The 21,138-nt window shown below is 37.0% G+C and overlaps 1 long non-coding RNA gene across 1 annotated transcript in view; it reads left to right on the forward strand.

Annotated features, from left to right (window-relative positions):
* LOC309661924 overlaps positions 1-21,138 on the forward strand; it is a 267,176-nt gene that overhangs the window by 159,843 nt on the left and 86,195 nt on the right. The window lies entirely within an intron of this gene.

Below are 21,138 nucleotides of genomic sequence, written 5' to 3' on the forward strand. Positions count from 1 at the left end.
TCCCACATGCCGCGGAGTGGCTGACCCCGTGAGCCACAATTGCTGAGCCTGCGCGTCTGGAGCCTGTGCTCCGCAACAAGAGAGGCCGCGGTGGTGAGAGGCCCGTGCACCGCAGTGAAGAGTGGCCCCCGCTTGCCGCAACTGGAGAAAGCCCTCGCACAGAAACGAAGACCCAACACAGCCATAAATAAAAATAAATAAATAAATAAAATTAAAAAAAAAAAAAAAAAAGAAATATCTATAAAAAAAAAAAAAAAAAAAGAACTTGGGCTATCCTAAAGGTTTAGTGGCTGTTGATGTGGTTGATGTGACTATTAAGTAATTAATCATAAAAATAGTCGATATAAACTGAAGCAGGAAAAATTTATTAGTTAAATGTTCAAACTCTGGAATAAAACTCCTTGACTAAAATTTTAGCTCTACCATTTGGCTAACTAATAGGACTGTGGGCAATTTACTTAAAATCCCTCTTCCTCAGAGATTTTCTTATATATGAAGTAAGAGTAATAATATTACTCTTCATGTTACTGTGAGGATTAAAAGAGAAAATCTGTGGAAGACATCTAACTCAGTGACTAACACTTGGTATAAACAGTGCTAATGGTAACAATAATTAAGTCAAATTGATTGTATTTAACAGACCTATCAAGACCATCCTGAAAGAATTTTTGAAATTATTACGGTAGCCACCCATCCATATAAATCCAATTTGTCTATAGGTAATTGACCAAATGCTATGTATTATACATGCATGTGTATATATTTTTTCCCAGAATATTTTTTGGTTAAAATGGTAGCCATATTTTACAGCCTGAAATTAACTCTATTTTATTATGTAATAGAATCTTTGGGAGGAAAATCTCATCATCCAAAAAGATGACTTAAAATTTTTTTGATCAAAGTTACAGGTCTATGATATCTCTACAGTCATTTATTTCATTGATTTATTTAATTTGAATTTCTAAAACAAACTGTAAACTGTTTAATAACTTCTAGACTGCTTGAAGAGAGACATTATTCCCCAGATTACTATCTCCTTAATATGATTATGACATAATGAGAAATTCCTAGGATGGTGCTAAGTGTATAATACAGGTTCTAAATAAATATCAGTTTCCTTTTATTTTCACAGTTCCACAAGGGCTTGGACAATGTTGTCTTCATTTAGAATTAATAACAGTCAGTGAACAATGTGACTGATATAGTAGAAATGTACCCGGTGAATTTGAGGTTCTTGATGTCTCATCACAGAAAGAATTCAGTGAGAGGCAAAGTGATTGATAGGTAAGAAATGGAATTATTTAGAGAGAAACACACTCCACAGGGTGTGGGCCATCTCAGAAGGCAAAAGAGCCTCGAAATATGGTGTGGTTAGTTTTTACGAGCTGGCTAATTTCACAGGCTAATGAGTGGAAGGATTATTCCAATTATCTTGGGGAAGGGGCAGGGATTTCCAGGAATTGGGCCACTGCCCACTTTTTGACCTCTTATGGTTGGCCTCAGAAGTGTCATGGTGCTGGTGGGTATGTCATTTAGCATGCTAATGTATTACAATGAGCGTATAATGAGGCTCAAGGTCTACTGCAAGTCAAATCTTCCTCCATCTTGGACCCAGTTGGTTCTAACCAGTCTTTGTCACGTCCTATGGCTATGTCTTTCTTTTAAAGGTTGTGCCCTGCTCCCTTCCCTCCTGCTTCAGAAAGAGCATGAGTTTGAAATTAAGTTCATATAGTAGGTTGCAAAATGCCCACAAGTTTCTCCTCTCCCCACATGCATGTCCCTTGGCAATGTGACTTTGCCTCTCCTCCTATTAAGAAGTGGAGAAATGTTCTCCATATGGGCTTAGCCATATGACATACTTCACTCAATGGAACATTAGAAAATACAATCTAGAGTCTTAAAAAGTGTTGAGTACTGGGTGGTTGTCATCTCTTGGTGTTAAAAACCCTCCACCATGTGAACAAGCTAAGGCTAACTTCCTGAATGATGAAAAACAATATGGAGAGAGGTCCCAAGCCTTCCTAGACACTCCATCTATCCCAAATATGTGAGTGAGGTCTCCTAGACTATTCAGTCTCTTTCTAATCAAACAGACTCAGACTGAAAGAATTGCCCAGACAGCCTACAGAATTATGAGGAAAAATTAAAATGTATTGCTCTAAGCCATGTACTTTGGCGTTCGATTGCTGAACTGGAAAAAACTAACTGAAAAGCCTCATACTACAGTTCTACCACTTAATAAAGCTGTTTAAACTTGGACAGGCTACTTACCTTATTGAAACTTAATTACCTTACTTGGAACATTGAGATAACTTCTGACTATACATTGTTGTGTTAGGTAGTTAGTCAGACATTAGCAGCAAGGAGGTGACAGCGGTAAGAAAGACAATAAGGAGCAATCAAGTCACACCCAACCATCTGGGGACTCTCCCCTGACCTCACCCAGAATGGGCGAAACGATGGTCGTGTGGTGGGCAGCTTAACCTGATAAAGAGGGGCACAGTAACACGAGGGAAATTCCCCGGGCTGCGCATGCCCAGACCAGAGAGGGGTATAACCTACAGTAAACCCAAACTCATTATACCATCATTATAGCAAAATCTATATGGGGTTTTGCACCACCACCCCACCACCCCGCCCCGTGGGCATTTCTTACCAATTCAAGGGTGAGAGCATGCGTAGCAGTAAACTTGTTACATATTTTGGGGCTGTCAATCAAATAATGATCCGCTCTCACTCACCCCCACCACCCTGCAAAATGCTCCTTAAAAGTGCCCTTAAGGGCTTCCCTGGTGGCGCAGTGGTTGAGAATCTGCCTGCCTATGCAGGGGACACGGGTTCGAGCCCTGGTCTGGGAAGATCCCACATGCCGCGGAGCAACTGGGCCCGTGAGCCACAACTACTGAGCCTGCGCGTCTGGAGCCTGTGCTCCGCAACAAGAGGCCACGATAGTGAGAGGCCTGCGCACCGCGATGAAGAGTGGCGCCCGCTTGCCGCAACTGGAGAAAGCCCTCGCACAGAAACGAAGACCCAACACAGCCAAAAATAAATAAATAAATAAATAAATAAATAATTTAAAAAAAAAAAAAAAAGTGCCCTTAAGCCTGTATAGGAATGCTGCTTTCAATTTGCAGAAACAGCCCACTCTCCCTCTCTGAGAGTGTACCTCTGCTTAAATAAACTTTGCTTTGTGCTTAAGCTTAAAGTGGTAGTTTGCTATTCTTTGCTTACTATCGTGGGACTGAGATTGCTGGTCTGGGTCTTCTGTTGACCTCCTCGGTTGAAGCTATTTTGTTACAACATATGTCAACCAGGTGACACTGCGGTGAGAATTAAAAGAGATAACATGTTTAAAACCCTTAGCACAATGGCTGGTATCTGTTAGGGACTCAGCAATATTCCTTGCCTTTCCTTTCCTCTCTTCTGACAATTTCTTTCATAGAGTGTTTTTTGGGCCACAACATATGTTTGTACAAGATGTACCAAGCACAAAAGTATTGCCAACTAAAAATTGGCACTTGCCATCTGCCACTACAAGGATCAAGTCACTAGCCACTGCGGCCATTGACCTTCAACACACCCTGAAAGAAGTTCAGGGTGGAGATCAGGAATGAGGCACTCTGTGCTCTGGGAAAAATTGGCAGAACAAGCCTTCACATAGTTAGATGTTTTCAGGAGAAGATTTTATGACTCCAAATTCTTGCATCTTCTAGTATCTAGAAAAACACTAAAATCATTGAAGGTGACATCTGCTCCTCGTGACTAGCAGAAAGCCTCTGCCAAAATGCGTGCTCAGCTGCAGGTATCCCTCTTCACTAAAATCATATATAAAACTGACCATCCCCCCCACCTCTTCGGAGAAGTTCCTCAGAGCTATCTGAGATGTCATCTCTTGGGCTGTAGTCCTCATTTTGCCCCAAATAAAACTTAACTCACAACTCTCATGTTGTGCTTTTTTTTTTTTTCTGTTGACAGTACTAAGTCTAAAGAAGCAGTGGGACCTATAATACAGTCCAGGCTATGTTTCCCAAACTGTGCACTCAGGTTTAGGGTTTTCTTTGCGCAGAGGAAAGGGTGCCTTACCTTATTCACACAGGCCTAACTAGAGCTGGATTGTATGCTTAACAAATGTCTGTTGACTTGCATCAAATTAAATTATTTGGTAATGGGAAAGTTGAGTTTTAAAAAATAGAATAGGAAAAGTTATCCTGGCTGATTTCAAAATCTAGACGAGTCATCCAAAACCCATCCTCACCTTTCCTTGATCTCCAGTGAATTTCACATTTCATTTCAGTATTTATACACATGGTTACATTCTAGAAATAATCATCACTTATCATTTTTCAGCCTCAGAAAACTTAAGATGTAATGATGCACTGTACTTTGATTATAACCGGTATCCTCTACTGTTCTGACTTCCTTAATTGTGCTACATTTGGACTTCAGCTCTTTTGATTCCCCCATTTTCTCCAGTTGATCAACAGCCTCTTTCAACACTCTCTTTTCCACCCAGCCTGGATTGTATTGAGAGAAAAAAAAAATAACATAAAAATGTAGATGTTTTACACATTAATGTTCTCCAGCCACAGCTGGACGTTAAACACTGCTTAGAAATCCTTGGCTATTTTCCTCTGCCTTTCCTCAAAGTGACCATTCTGAATCTTCATCACACTTCTCAATCTCCTAACCTCTTCTCACTCATCCATCTACTCACTCATTCATTCAAATATTTGCATTAAGTTTCTACCACACAATGTATATTTTGACGGGACATGGAGATAAAACAGTGACCAAAATATGGTGACCTCTTCTGTCAAGAAGCTTATATTCTACTCTGAAAAATAGAAAATAAACCAAAAAACAAAATAATTATAATTTTTAGTTTTATGGACAAAATAAATAGAAAGGATGCTCTGAGAGAATTTAGATGGGGAAGGGGACGTGGAGGTGGCATTCTTATATGTTAATCAGAGTAGAACACCTTATGGAACACATTTAAGTTGGAATTTGAAAGTTGAAAAGATAGCCTTAAGAAGAGCTATGAGAAGATGCCCTAGCAAATAGCACAGCATTGGCAAAGACCTTGAGTTTTTAAAAAATACAGCGTTCTAGAACCTGTCAGAAGTTCAGTGTATCCAGACCATGGAGAAATTCTAATGTAGGGTTTAACCATACATAGGAAGTAGGGTGATTCATTCACAGATCATGCAAAAGAAAGAATGGAAGAAGGAGTAAGGGAAGCAGGGAAGAAGGAAAGAAGGAAGGGAAGAAGAGAGAAGGGAAAAGAGAAAGAAAGAAACTTAGAACACATGCTAGCACAGTTAAAGAAGTAAAATGTCTTACTGGCTTATTAGATAGCTCACAGACATTTTGGAAGGCAGAGAAAACAAGCTTGAAGGCCACACAAAAAGATACTATGCCCAAACTATACTGTAGGAGTGTGCCAGTGAAGAACCCCTGTGACTGCTTCTACCTCTCTTGGCATCAGTGACCCTGGGCAGTGGTGCCTAATTCTCTCTCATCACTGGTCCTAAAAGCCTCTATTGCCATCCTCAGCTAAACATGGGTCCCAGGTGGCACCTGTTTCCTCATGTTAATCTTTTGTGAATTGAAGTTCATTGTAGACATGCTTAGATAGCAGGCGCTAGTTTCCAAGTCTGTGCCTTTGTTGCAAAGGAGTCTAGGAGAGTAAATACCTGGTTTCTACCTTGGACTGGAGGAACTCAACTCATAAGAAATTTCCCAAACTTAAGAAATGTGCTTGGCAGCTAGATGCCATGACATTTTTATGCTGTGAAACATATAATGCCAAAATCTCAGAAACGTACAATGAAAGTTCATTTCTTGCTCATGTTTTATATATATATATATATATATATATATATATATATATATATATGTGTGTGTGTGTATATATATATATATAGACTGTAGGTTCTCTGATTCTCTGCTCCATATGTTTTCTCATTCTGGGTTGTAGGTTGAAGAGCAACCCCTATACCAGTTATGCCTTTTTCTGTGGAAGAAGCATAATCAAGAAGCTAAGATATTCCATGCAATCACATTTAATGCTTTAGTTTGCTGAACATCATGGCTATTCATATTCTTTTGGCCAAATTAAGTCTCACAGCCATTTTTTTAAGTTAAAAAATATGAAATGAAAAAATATACTTCTCCAATTGCAGGGGCTGGGGAAAGAGGAGAGGAGAAGTAAATATTTGTAAACAATAGTCTATTAACACAGTCTAACCTCTTAGTCACAATTATTTATTTCCTTTTCCCCTGCACAGAAAACACACCTCAAGGAAGACATCCTAAATGTCTTATCCAATCAGGGCATCAGACTTTGAATCCATCATTTTGTGATAATCTCTACTTTATATCTAAATGATGGCACTCCTCCAGCTCACACATCCATCATAAAATGGTAGATTATCCACCAAAAAGCATTACCGTTTGAAAAGAGAATAATGAGAGACAGAGCAATCAATCACTGGTCCAACAATATCTAAAATTCAGCTAGACAAACACTGCAGAGATCCCTCTTCTTGGTAGTTGAGCATGTCCCTCAATTAGTTTTTGGTTCTGTCTGCTGGGAGGAATTCCTCAGTTCATTTTTCTCCATGGGTCTAAGCCTTGCCTTCTGGGAAGAGTTTCCTTTTGATTAGTCTCCTTGGCAACATGTGATGAGAGTTTTCTGTCTTTTTCTTTCCAATAGAAATTAGAAGCTAAAAGTTCATTTTACATATTGAATAGTCACAAGTTGTTCTGATACAGATTAGCAGTGATTTTAAAGTTACAAATCTCTCAAAAACAGGGTTGAATTTTATTTTTTACCAATTTGATGCTAATCAATTTAATATTCCAATAGCCATACAAACTATTATTTTGGATACATGTTTTTCTCCTTACATTAATTATAGATATTTTCAGTATACCTGCCTTTCATTGGATCACACTCTTAGCTTAACCTATTCTGAACTATTTTACGCAACTAAAAGGATTTACAAAAGACGATTCAATAATAAATAAAATACATTAAAATCTATTCTGAGATTTTAACAAAGAGCTAAACCATACTTATGACTTGTGTTTTCCCTTGAGCATGTGTCTTAATAGCTACGTTCATGATTTGGTCTTTGACCTAAGGATGCATCTTAATGAGGTTTTGGGTCTCAAAACATTTCTCAATTTTATATTTACTGTTTATAGAAGAGAACCCATTATATTTCCTAACCCTGCAAGTCTCAGATATTCAAAATTCTAATTTCCTTCATATCCTTGTTTGAAAACAAGCAGGTTTTTTTGTTTTTTGGTTTTTTTCCTGAGCTCATTTCTTGCTGGTAGCATTATATCCAATGCAGCATAATACCTAACCCTCATAATAACATTTACTTTCCAAACCTTATAGGTCAAAGCCACAGTTCTATTAGACACATTACCTGCCTTCCAAATTATCACAGTTGATGGGTTTTTTTTTTTTTTCCCTAACTGCATAAAATGGGGCACTGTTTTTCCAGTTTCTAATAACAGTTTGGGGAGATTTTTTTCGTCCTTCTACTGGTCCCAAAGCCAATGTTACATGTACTACATTTTTGTTTTAGGAGTACAACATTTCTAGGTGCCAATGTTTGTATTAGTCAGCTTTGATAATCTATGTTGTGTAACAAACATCTCCAAAACCTCATGGCTAACAACACAGGTTTATTTTTCACTCCTTTTGTATGTATTCGCTGGGATAACTGTTCTTCTGCTCTTACCTGTGGGAAGTTTTGAATCTTCTACATTTGTCCTCTAATACTACAGGCTAGGGTGAAGGGACAGCTCTAACCTAGAACATGACTTTTCATACCAGAGGGGAAAAGCAAGAGAAGCTAAGCCAAAGCATGTCACTGTTTTTAGCTCCTGCTCAGATATGGCATAGAGCAGATCTGCTCACACAATGTTGACAAAATTTAGTCACTTGGCCAATAGGATGAAAAATTATAATCATTCATTGGGAGGTTAACAGTGAAAGAGTAAAGGAGAATAAATATTTTCGAACAATAGTACAGCTTACCACAGAGTGACTGTAAAAACAAATTTGAGAACCAAGTCCTCAGGAGTTATAATAATTAGAGTTTAAATAAACAAAGAAGAGTCAAAGAGGAAGAATCAACCAGTGAGAAAATAAGAGTATCAGGGAAGTATGAAATCATGTGAACAAATAAGAAGACAGTTAAACAAAAAACAAATAGCTAATTTTGATAAGAACCACTAAGATGTTAAGTAAGTTGAGGCCTAAAAGATATCTATGGATTGAGGGAACATGAAGATCATTGGTGAATTGGACATGAAAAATTTTAGAAGAGCAGAGGAGCTACTACCAGGTCAGAAATCTATGTTAAAGAATAAATAGAAGATTGTGAAGTTTAAAAGACTGATAAATTATACCCTCTCTTCCCTACCAGTTTCAGAATCAAATGGTAAATACATGTAGGAGTAAGAGCTATAGAGATCAAAATAACAAATTTATAACTAGTAAAGCTGAAGTGGAGACTAAAGCTGTGTGGCCAATATATGTTTCCTTATATTTTCCTTTTCTTATAAAGCATAGGCTATATCCACAAGGTAGATTTTGTCTGAAGAACAGACTTCATTTATCCATCCATGTGTAAGAAAAAAATGGTTCCCTTAGCCCAGTACATAGAGAAATTCACTTTCAAGAGTCCTTAAATGACAGATCTGCGGCCTCAATCCCAACACATTTTCTACATAGCATGAACAGTAGAAGAATGCATCTATCCTCTAGGTAGATGTGGTGGAGACTACTAATTGTCTTCCAGTACCACATTTCCCTTCATGATTTTAGAACTGTACCTCCTCTCTACTGAACTTTAGCAAGACAAATGGATGTATAGAGACCAAATTGCCCAGTCTTTCTTGCTTCTGGTATGGTTCAGATTAAGTGGCAGATAAAGTGACAAACAAATTTCAGGTCCCATTCTTAAAAAGAAAGTATATTATCATCTATTTTTCTTTTTCCCTGTCTGGGTTCAGAGAGATGGAAACAAAAAGCATATCAGAGATGGAAATTACATGTCAAGGATAGCAGAGCCACTCCACCAGCCTGAATCTCTGGATTGTCTTTTGGATCAGCCACTTAACCACCCTAGAAGCTTCATATCCCTCTGAACTCTCGCATGAAAGATTTTCTCTTGTTGACTGACTGTATTTTGGGGCCTAATTGTTACAGTAACTTATGCTACACCATAATTAATACATAATTTGGAACTTAGCAATGTTGTGCTGCCATAATAAAAATCTCAAATGAAGCATTGGCTTCTCAGGTGGGCTGTGAGCATCAAGTACATAAAAAGTTTTAAAACCTGGTAACACTTATTATGTCATGACAAAATATTTGGTCAGCTACGGTAGTGTGGAAGGCAAACCACATGCTTTCCAAACCTATGAGTAGTTCAGAAAAGGTAAATGGGCAGTACTCTGTGACTTCAACTTGTTGTTTTTAGCAAGATCCTGAAAGAGATTAATGAAGACAGGCAAGAATTAGCCTGGTTACAAACAGAGACAAAATGGAACACTTTTCTCCTAAAGGACATTTTCTTGTCCTGTGGTTTGCAATTTGAATTAACTTTAAGTCTAGAATCTGAGTACCCAACAGTATTGCAAATACTAGTTTTCCTGTATAACTCTACCTAAAAAAGATAAAATTACTTTCCAGAGTCTAACACATCTCCCAAGATTTCTCAGATATGGTGGCAAAGATCATATTACAGTGTTTCTTCCCAGCCAAAACTATTTTTTTCTATTAAATAGCCTCATGTAGCCTCAGTTACTTTGAGGAAGGAAGAATAGACAGAAGAATGTAAATAAGTAAAAGTATAAATGATTGAAAACAATGACTATATAATAGACATGAAAGAATCTTCAGAAGGCAAGCCAAAAGCTTGGACAAACTAGAAAAGAAAAGGTCTAACCAAGGAACTTTTCCACTGAAAATTGAGAAAGTCTTTATAATTCCTGCCCAAGTAGGAGTTCATCATTATTATGAACTAGTGAGGGCTATGTGTTGCCTATTCTTTCCAATTCCGAATGGCCAAAATAGGGCTTTTATTGACAATATTCTGTTTCCATTATACTGTGTATTAGGGTGTGTGTGTGTGTGTGTGTGTGTGTGTGTGTGTGTGTGTGTGTGTATACTAGGGAGTGAGGGCAGTAATTTGTTTATCAATGTATATGTCACAAGACCTTGAAGAGTAACATCCAGACTCAGTGGAGAGCATTACGTATTACCCAAAGATGGTGGACTTTGTGCAGAATGGAACTTTGTACTATCTTTTTGGAGAAAAGTGTGGGAGATGATATGCATTAATATTTGAGTGGCCAGAGGAGAAGAAACTGCTAATCACCCCTCACTACCCATTCACCCATCTGTTAACAACCTACCTTTCCCTTTGATTTTGAGCCAGGAAAGCCCAAATAAAAAGAAAATTTCTCAGCTTCCCTCGTGGTTAAGTGGCCACAGTCTCAACTGAATTGAGAGTACAGGGATATGTGCAACACAGAGGTGACATCTTGAAAAAAAAAAAAAAGGCTTCTTTCCCTCCATTTCCTCTTTTCTCCTTCCTGCTTGCTGGGAAACTGTGATAATTGGAACAGACACTTTCAGTCAGGAAATGGAAGCCAGGTGTTGAAGATAATAGATGTTCCTCAGCCAGCATGCTTAACCCCCTTGAAACTTCTGCCAACCTCTAAGCCAAAAATTGAGAGTGAAATAAACTTCTGTTAAATCCAATGAGTCTTTGCAGGGTTCTTGTTTTGTTTTTTTATTTTATGTTTTTGTTCATGTTTTTAACTCATACTCTCTTTTTTCACATCTTTATTGGAGTATAATTGCTTTACAATGTTGTGTTAGTTTCTGCTGTACAACAAAGTGAATCAGTTATATGTAAACATATATCCCCATATCCCCTCCCTCTTGAGCCTCCCTCCCATCCTCCCTATTCCACTCCTCTAGGTCGTCACAAAGCATCGAGTTGATCTCCCTGGGCTATGCAGCAGCTTCTCACTAGCCATAACTCATACTCTTAACTAATTCAAAAGCCATCCATGTACATTCTGTTCCTTTCCCAAAATCACCAATAGCACATGTCACTCATCTTAAGTAGAAGATTGAGTGAGGAAGACCAGAAGTATAATAAAAATGATCCTCGGTGTGAAGTAGGAGTAATATTCTTCCTTATCTTAGGTGTAGAAGTAGACACTGGTTATACAACAGCTCTATCAAGAATTTTTGACAATAAGAGGAGTAAATAAATGAGGCATATTTGGAGTAAAAGAAAGCACTTTTAAATGAGGATACGCTAGAACATATCTGTAGTATTGTTATTTTACAGATTCTGATAGATTATACCATAGAACAGGAACTGAAAGCATAAAAAAACTAAAGATCTGGTTATTACATACTAGATACACTAAGTCAAATTTGTTTAGGAGGTTTAAGAAAGGGTCAAAAACTTTTTTTTTAAAATGATACAAAGGATGGTGCCAAATTGAAAGACGGGAAACAAATTCTGCTGACTCAGAGATCCTGAATTTCAAAAATAAAATGTAAGTTTCAATGACACAGGAAGCCATTGCTAATAGGCAGGATTTGGAAAGTGCCATAGAAGTGGCTGGCAAAACTTAAACTGAGAAGGGACACAACATACCTAATGCGGGTTGAGTTTCAATCACCTTGGGGATACATCCGATTTCTGGGCAAGAATCAACTGGCTATAGCCAGAATGGCTACCCTACCTTCCTTGCTCAGGTAAGTGAAGCTTTGTTTGATTAGTAAGTGCAGTTACAATACTGGTACAAAAATAAAAGAGAATTGCATAAGTGAATGGTACTGATAATTTATGTTAGAACGACGTGTAGACATAATGACAAGTTTGGAATCATTGAGATACATTGCAAGTGTTGCATTTATTTTTCTACATCTTTGAAACTTTTAAGAAAACCAAGCATATTAAATCTTTGATTTAATAAATTGAGTGAAAATTTAAATACAAGAAGCACCGAGAGTTTCATTTTACAAAAAAATAGGTAGTATGCTGATGGAAACAAACAGAATTATGATATAGTGGACAGATGGGAAATAGAAGAGATATGTCTTTATAAAGACAAGGAAGAATGGGATCAGTCGCATATGTGGAAGATTTGGGCTTTGAGAAAATGAGGCACTTTCTCATCATCACCGTTTTAGTGAAAATGAAGAAAATATGGTTGCAGCTGCAGGTTGATTTATAAAGTTGGTGATGGAAAGATGAATGCATCCCACCGGATGGCTTCAATTTTCTTAGTGAAGTGTGAGGTAAAGTCATTATTTTGAAAGGAAGGAGACATAAGTAAGTTAAGAAGAGAGAAAAATCATGGTCAGAAGATGAACAAGCAAATTTTCTAGATAAAAATAGGTGTTCAATAAGTATTAACAATTAAGTTTATGTTTATGTAATTAAAATGAAATCGTGCAACCCTGCCCTATAGTGTTCCCCTATAGCATTCAGCAGCATGAATACAATCATAAATAAAGGAGGTTCTTGCACTGAACCAATGTATGCTTCCCACCAGCCACGCATGAGTGGAGTCTAAGGAGCCCAGGGAGTTGGGAATACTTTCCAGGAAGTGATGAGACTATCATGCTATGGGCTAAGAAATGAAGTGAAGCAAGGAGGGGGCTGATGGATGATGAAAAAAGGTGACAGAATCAGTGGACCAGAGATTTTGATGAGATAGAAAAAACTGTACTATTACATGAGATAGTAAAAGTAAATCTTGCTCTCCTGGTGAGCATCCAATACCTCCTCCATGATTCTCACTTTCTGGTGATGACCTTTATTCATATTCTTCTGGGGGAAAAAAAATGTCAGAAGAGAAAGTTAAATTCCCCAACGATCACCACCATATCTCCCAGCTGATCTGGCTCCCTACTTGTATCCTATGAATTTCCTCCTGTTGCCAGGGATAAACTGTTCAAAATCCCACACAAGGCCAAGCTCTTCCACTTTTGCAGTGGATCCTATCACTGATCCATTACTGTTCCTTTCTCTCTTTCATCATTAATTCTTTCTTCTGACCTGAAACATAAGCACCAGCTAAAAACAAACGCTATTTCTCATATTAAAAAAAATTATTTTTAAAATTGTGACCTCACATTCCTTTCCAGTTACCAACACATTTTTCTGCTTTCCCTTTAAAATAAAACTCTTTAAATGTAGCTTCTACACCCATCATTCCCAATTTGTCTCCTCTCTTGAACTCAGTCCAATCACTGTTTTATCCTGGTTACTCCACATTAACATTAACTGTTATCTTCAGTGTCACCAATGACCTTGAAATTGCCAAAACCAATGGAAAATTCTTAATTCTCTTCCTAATCTATCAAACATAACAATTGTTCCATTTTTTTCCACTAACTCATATCTGTAATTTTTTCATCCCTTGACTTCTATGATATATGTCTATTTTGGTTACTCTTGTTTCCTCACAGTTAACTTTCCCCTAGTCTCCTTTGCTTGTTTTTCTTAATTTTTCCAGCCACTAAAATAATGGCACATCATGAAGCACATCTCAGAGTCCATCACTCCTCCACCTACAGTCACTACCTTGGTTATCTCATCCAACTGCATTACCTTAAATGACATGAATATGCTAACTAAACCTAACTGCTACCTTGTCTCTCCAAACTAAATTTCCCTTATAAACTCAGATCTCATACTTGCTACTTGACATCTCCTTTTAGACATCTATTAGAGACTTTAGGTTTACCCTGCCCCTGCAAAAAACTCTTAGTTTTCTACCTCAGTCACTGAAATTTTAAAATCTTGGAGTCAACCTTGATGCCTCTATTTTTTGACGTCTCACTTGAATCAATATATCACCTCTCTTAACTTTAAAATATTGATCAAATCTAATCTCTTCTTACACATCTCTTGCACTACGACAACCCTAGTCCAGTCTAACTTCATCTCTCACTGAATTATCACAATAGATTTCTGTTTCCGCTGCCTTCCATCCTTAACCCTTTATAGTCTATTCTCCACTGCATATAGGGTGACAATTTTAAAATACATTAAATCCTGTAATTCCAATAGACACTTCAATAGTATTCCACCTTAATCAACGTACAGTCCAAAGTCTTACAGTGGCCCACAAGACCCTATGTGATTGAGCTCCTTGCCATCTCTCTGGACTCTGAGATACACAGTAGTATAAGGAATTTTGTTTTGTTTCATTTAAAGGTCTTATTATCTTACTCTGTTTCATGCTCTAAACCAGCATGGGTGCAATAGAGATTTTGAGGCTGAACTTAACCACGCAAAAAAAGCATTTTTTCTCACTCTAAGCAGAAGATTTAATCTGTTTCATTAGGAAAAATAAATCAAACATGATCCATAGCAAGCATGATCTACAAGTATAATCCTACTGACACATCAAGCACATTATAACCCAGAACCTGATCATCAGACCAAAACACATGCTATCATTTTTCACATCAAAATAAATTTTTTAAAAAACTAACTTTAATCCTCTTTCAGCTACCAACATACTTCTATGCTTTCTCTTTATCCCTCTTCCTTTTTTCCTGAACCTACTTTTTCTCCTTACTTCCATTCTTGGAAGAATATAAGATGCCTTTTGGATACCCTATTTCTGCTCAATGACAACGCCTACATCTTTCTTCCTATTTCTTCAAATATATTACTCTGTCAATTAGCCCTTTTTTTACTCTGTGTATTCAGTCTCTCTCACTCTTTTTGCTCATGTTTTCAGCAGCTAAACATGCACAAGGTTATTCCACCCTGAAAAATAAAACAAAACAAAATTCCATTGACCCTTTTTACCCTATAGCTTTCCAACATCTTTCTTTTTCTTTTCACTACCAAGGCCCTTGAAGGATTATTGGGTCTTCTTTTTCTTACATCACATTCATTTCTTAAGTGTCTTTGGTCCCCTAACACTTTACTAAAATTGCTTTGGAAAAAGGTCACCAATGATACCCTTATTGCTGAATGTAACAGAAAATACATGTGTTTGTGTGTGTGTGTGTGTGTGTGTGTGTGTGTGTGTGTGTGTGTGTGTGTGTTATCTTCTGTTTGTGGCATTAATCATCTCCTTCTTCTTGAAATCTCTCCTCTACTAAGACTTACATAACACTACCCTCTTCTTCTACCCTCTCTGCTACTCTAACTTCCCTCTCAGTTTCCTGTGTCACCTCCACTCCTGGGACTTGACAAATTCAACTTGCTTGATTCCTTAAACCAAGGCATCCTGATGTTCACTCTTGATCTAACATGTCACTGGAGGCTGGTAATAGAGTGTCATATTATCTGATTTCACATTGCCTCCAGGACAAACCTAAGAACTCTATGATGGTGTTTCCAGATGACAGTCTATCTAGTCAGTGGGTCTACATGATGTTTGGCAAATAGTAAATAGTTCTGAAATTGGAGACCACAGTCAATCTCAGAGCATTCAATAAACTTTGTAGCAATTTAATCCTATTGGCCACAGACCAAAACTATTCATTGTTGTTAGAAAATACATGCCAACACACAGTTGTACCTCTGAGACTTCCAGGACAAGTGAGAGGGTTCTTGGAGAGGGATAAGTTGGTTGTCGTGGAAACACTTTAGGTCCTTAGGAACAGAGAGAGCTATTTCCTCTTTTGAGGAAGGCTTAAGAACTGCTTTCCTACACATAGAAGGACAATAAAAATATGACAGGGCTTCAATTTTTTCTGGGTCTATGTAAGAGGGAATGGTACCCATATTCCAGACAGCTCAGGAAGATCTTCATGGAAATAAGGCCTTAGGCAAAAATTGAACTAACAAAGTTTTACAAAAAGAAAAAATACAGACAAACCTCCTCCATAGGCCTTAAGTCCCACCAAATGAATTAAAAAACAAAACAACATTAGCAATAATAAATTTTCACGCAGTCCTGCCTGGTGCCACCTTCTTCCTCAGACCTGCTGCGCAGGAGAGAGGCAGCCCTGAAAGGGTTCCTCTAACAACTACCTGGGGGAGGACCACATTTTCCTTCTGACTCCAGCCTGCCTTTCCCATCTTCTCACCAGCTGTTTGCCATCGGAAATCAGTTGCTTAAGCCAAACTCAGTTATTCACCACAAATCCCTAGTTCCTTGTTGTTCCTGGAAGGTTGCCCACCTCCTGCAATGATCTCTCCATCTCCTCTCTGTTTAGACATATTTTCTCCATTCTTTAAGGATCCAAGCAAATCTTGTCATTTTCTAGAAGACTTCCTCAACTACAACTGCTTTTGCTGACACGGCTGAATTTCTAAAGTACAGACAGTCTGTAAATACCATTTGACCTCAACAAAGATAGCCATGTAGTTCTGGTTTTGTTTTTTGTTTGTTTGTTTGTTTTTAACCTATACTACTGTTCTTCCCACTAGTGTTAGCTTCCTTGAAGGGCAGAACTGGGTCATGATCATCTTGGTCTCCACCTTAGTCTGTAGCACAGAGTAGGCTCACAGTCAATGCTTATTAAGGGCAGAAACATAAAATCACAAACTATAAATCAATAATAACAAATGTGATACAGTGAAATCACATTCTCTTTGGTAGAAATTTCTAATTCTACTGATAATTCTCAAGATTCAATTTACCATGGCTATTTACAATTTACTTCTGACTCCATACGGTCTATTCAAGATCCATAGTTTGCATGCTGTATATTCATCCTTTGTGTGAATATTTTTACCTATGGCTTCTTTCAACATTTGTATAATAATCTTAAGATGTGGATCAAAGGCCAATTTTCATAGGTGGAATAGCTGGAGTGATATAGATCCTAAAGAATCTGAAACCCTTAAATTATGTATGGAGAGTATCTAGCAATGTATATCTTTTTCTTCAATTCTGCTTCTTTATGGAAATTTCCTTGGGTAAAATATAATACTTCTTATAGCAATATAGAATCACATTGCTTGGAAAATGCATGTTACAGAAGTATTTATATTGAGGATATTACACTTTGTATGTATGCTCTGTTTTCTGACCTCAATGGTTCTTTTACAATTTAACCAGGGACCATTATCACCTCAGCAAGTATGCACACAGCACGTATCATTAATTTTCTTCCTACACTACCCTCACCTGAATGTGGCCACCCTAAAGATTTGGAATTTCTGGGGATGTTTAAGAATCCCTAAAGTGTTTGTTGATCGTACTGAACAAGTGTTTTACTGTCTTTGTTATGTTCAGCAAATGTTTGAAACTATTCTACTAGCTTTGAACACAGTTAAAAATTATCAGCCAAAAAATATGTTTGAATAATAATTCTGATAGAAACTTTGCTGGATGGTTCTCATGTTTAAAAGAGGGAAAGGGATATTCTAAGTGTTTATGACTGACCAAGAAAAATTTCAAGGCTCTTAGGATGGAAGCATACATAAAGCAGGCAGGGAACATGGCTATAAGCAATCAATCAATACAGAACCATTTTCATTTTTATGAAAATTATATGTATGGCTACATGCAATAAGAGTTATTTGGGTAGAGAAAATTCAAATTGAAAAAAAGCCAGCCTTGTACTTTTGACTATAAACTGGACTTTATTGTTGCTGATAAGACTTTTTAGAAACAACAAAAAAGAGCCAATTTTCACAGCTAATATAGATTATTTCAAAAGTATCTGCAATACTACAAGTACCCAAAAAATGACGGCATCTATTTTCCCCTAAACATCAGGAGAGAAAATCCAATATGTCATTCTGCTATTTAAAAGCCTCTTGCATTAACAGAGATAAGAAGAAAAAAGCTATTTCTATTGATCTATGGATAAAAACAAATAGTACAGTATTGAGTGAACAGTATTGGTGAGAAGACAACTTACAGCATTAGAGAAGAGAAAGACATGAATTTAGTTAGTAGATGAAAGTGGGTTAGTTTAGCAAGTTTAAGAAGAGTGTTTGCATCAGTATGACTTTTGTGTAGTAACAAGGAAGATAGGGAAAGAAACAGAATTGTATTACATTTTACATCCTTTAGAATGAAGAAAGAAGGTGAAACAAGAGCACAGCTAAATAGGATTCCATAATGCTAAACAGCACAATCATGGCTCCGTGGTGAGTTGGTAACAAACCTCTACCCCACAACCCCATCATCTTATGGGAATTATATTATAATGAAAAATATTACCCACAAATTAAGTATCAATAATTATTATTCATATGAAAGATGTACCTAGCTAGTTCTACCTTAGAAGAAAGTCTGTCCAGGAAAAATGGTTTTGAGACCTTTTTTAATGTCATGGAATACATCATAAGAAATAATTTTTGCACACACACTGGGATAAATGGAAAAAGTGGGCAATTAGCACAAGCTCGCTGGCTCCCCAGGCCTTGCACAGCTTCTCTGTGGGATGAGGAGACCAGCATCTCCAGGGCACCTTTAAACACTTCCCTACAGATCCATATTCTCTGGCTCATCTTCAGACAATGGTTGATATTGTAAGGGAGCAATTGGCCATCCCAAAATATGTCTCTTTGACATGAAGATTAATTTAGGCTGATTATGTTTAAGAAAAAGAAGATTCAAGAAGTTTTTCTTGTTTCTTCCCCCTTAACTGCTTAAAAGAATTTAGATCAAAAGCCTTTTCCTAATGTAAATTGGTGCAGCCACTATGAAGAACAATATGTAGGTTTCTGAAAAAACTAAAAATAGAGTTACCATATGACCCAGCAATCCCACTCTTGGGCATATACCTGGAAAAGATGAAAACTCTAATTTGAAAAGATACATTCCCCCCAGTGTTCATAGCAGCACTATTTACAGTAGCCAAGACATGGGAGCAACCTAAGTGTCCACTGACCGATGAATGGCTAAAGAAGATCTGGTGTATATATACACAATGGAATATTAGTCAGCCATAAAAAAGAATGAAATAATGACATTTGCAGCAACATGGATGAACCTAGACATTACCATACTAAGTGAAGTAAGTCAGAGAAAGACAAATATCATATGATATCACTTAAATGTGGAATCTTAAAAAAATGATACAAATGAACTTATTTACAAAACAGAAAGACTCACAGACATAAAAAACAAATTTAAGGTTACCAAAGGAAAAATGGGGGGAAGGGATAAATTATGAGTTTGGGATTAGCAAATACAAACTACTATATATAAAATAGATAAAAAATGAGGTCCTGCTGTATAACACAGGGAACAATACTCAACATCTTGTAATAAACTACACTGGAAAAGAATCTAAAAAAGAATATATATATATTGAATCACTTTTCTGTACACCAGAAACTAACACAACATTGTAAATCAACTGTATTTTGATTTTAAAAAAAGAGCCTGTTCCTAGAATATAGCTATCACCAGACATATCTGCAAAGAATATGGGCTGGTTGTGATGGGAGAAACTCAGCAGGGCCTAGAGATCAGAGTTCACTCTGTGCCCCATTTTCTCTATATACACAAGCAAACATTCGTTAACCAAACATTAGCTTTTCCTTCTCCGTGTGAATTTCCTTCTTCCCTTTTGAAATCCCAAACCACAACCCTCAACATCCTCTTTTGAACATGGTATTTAAGGTGAAGGTTTCGGCCATTTTAGGGAGTTACTCAGTTTTCCTGGGTCTCTTCTATGTTATTAAACTTTTGTTTCTCCTGTTAATCTGTCTCATGTAAATTTAATTCTTAGACCATCCAGAAGAACCTAGAAGGAAAATGTCTTCCTCCATGACAGTATCAGTTAGGAAAGAATTTGTGTTTTGAATAAAGGGGTTAAATTAAGCTTGTATACCCTTGAGTTTCTGGACCACATCTGTGGCATCTCCTGCTCTTTCAGTTGCAAACAATTTGAATAAATCAAGCAGTTGCACATTCAATTTGCATGACCTATTCAAATTATTGGCATTACCTATGGAACGGGATTTTGGATTGAAAAATAAAAGTCAACTTTTTCTGTGTTTTTGGCTGGTTGTTGTAGACATTGTAGCAGCTTGTTTCTTGGATTGAGTTCCCTGTTCTGTGCTATCAGCCAAAAGGGCTTAGCTGGCCTAGAGCCCCAGAGGAAAAGGGTACCAAAAGTCAAAATATAATAGCTACATTTAAGTATTCATTTTAATAATTTTCCAATTTTTAAAAATATCATGGTATCAATCCTTTTGAAAACCAGCATTCTCTCTCTCTCTATATATATATATGGCTTTAATTTTCAGTAAAAAGTTAATGATTACACTTTGTAAATTACCTTTGCAATTTAATAAAGCATAGGTAAGTATACCTTAACTCAAAAATGAAAGCTAACACAGATCATTAAATGTTAATCTGTTGCCAAATTTATAGATGTGCAGGAGCCACAAACTCCTTTTTTGGCAATAAGTGTCTTGAGATACCTTGCCTCAGGCTAAACCCTCTGGCTGACAATATCTCAGAATGCTTATCACCCAGTAGTTTTCTCTTTCCTTCTAATCCTATATAAAAAGATCAGGCAGTTGATAAGTAGCAAAATCACCTCTCCAGAGATCTTTAATTATAATCAAGGTATTTTTTAAAATCACCAAATAAATGAGATAGATGGGGTCAAATTAGTGACCAGAAACCCATAAAGTCTTATTTTACAGGGTCCAAAATACACTGATCCCTATCAGATGGCGATGTGACAATTTGTGCTTTTGATATTAAAAGCATAATCTGTAATTCAGACACAGGATCTAGGGCATTTGTAGGTTCATAGTATAAAAGTGTATAGTTTGAATATGGCAGGGGTTGAAACGTTTAAAATGGGTTATAGTTGGGTCACTTTCACTCTTGCATTGCTGTCCCATGATTTTTCCTGCATTATATTTGTTTTTCTCTTTTTTTCCCCTCTAATTTTACATTTGTCTTTTACCTCTTCAAATTCTCTTTTTCCCTTTTTTCTTTAAGTGGGTAAACTAGCTAGTATTCACGCATATGAAAGAAATCCCTTTTGTATTCTATAATGTATTTTACTCAGGGAAAGGGAGCCATTATAAAGTTAGTGAGGGTTAGGAAAGCCTGGGTTAAAAAATTAAGCATATCTCATATTAAGCAAAATTAAGCATATCTCATATAATATCTCATATT

This window comes from Balaenoptera physalus, assembly GCF_965194825.1.
Source record: "Balaenoptera physalus genome assembly, chromosome: 5".
In the NCBI taxonomy this organism is placed as follows: Eukaryota; Metazoa; Chordata; class Mammalia; order Artiodactyla; family Balaenopteridae; genus Balaenoptera; species Balaenoptera physalus.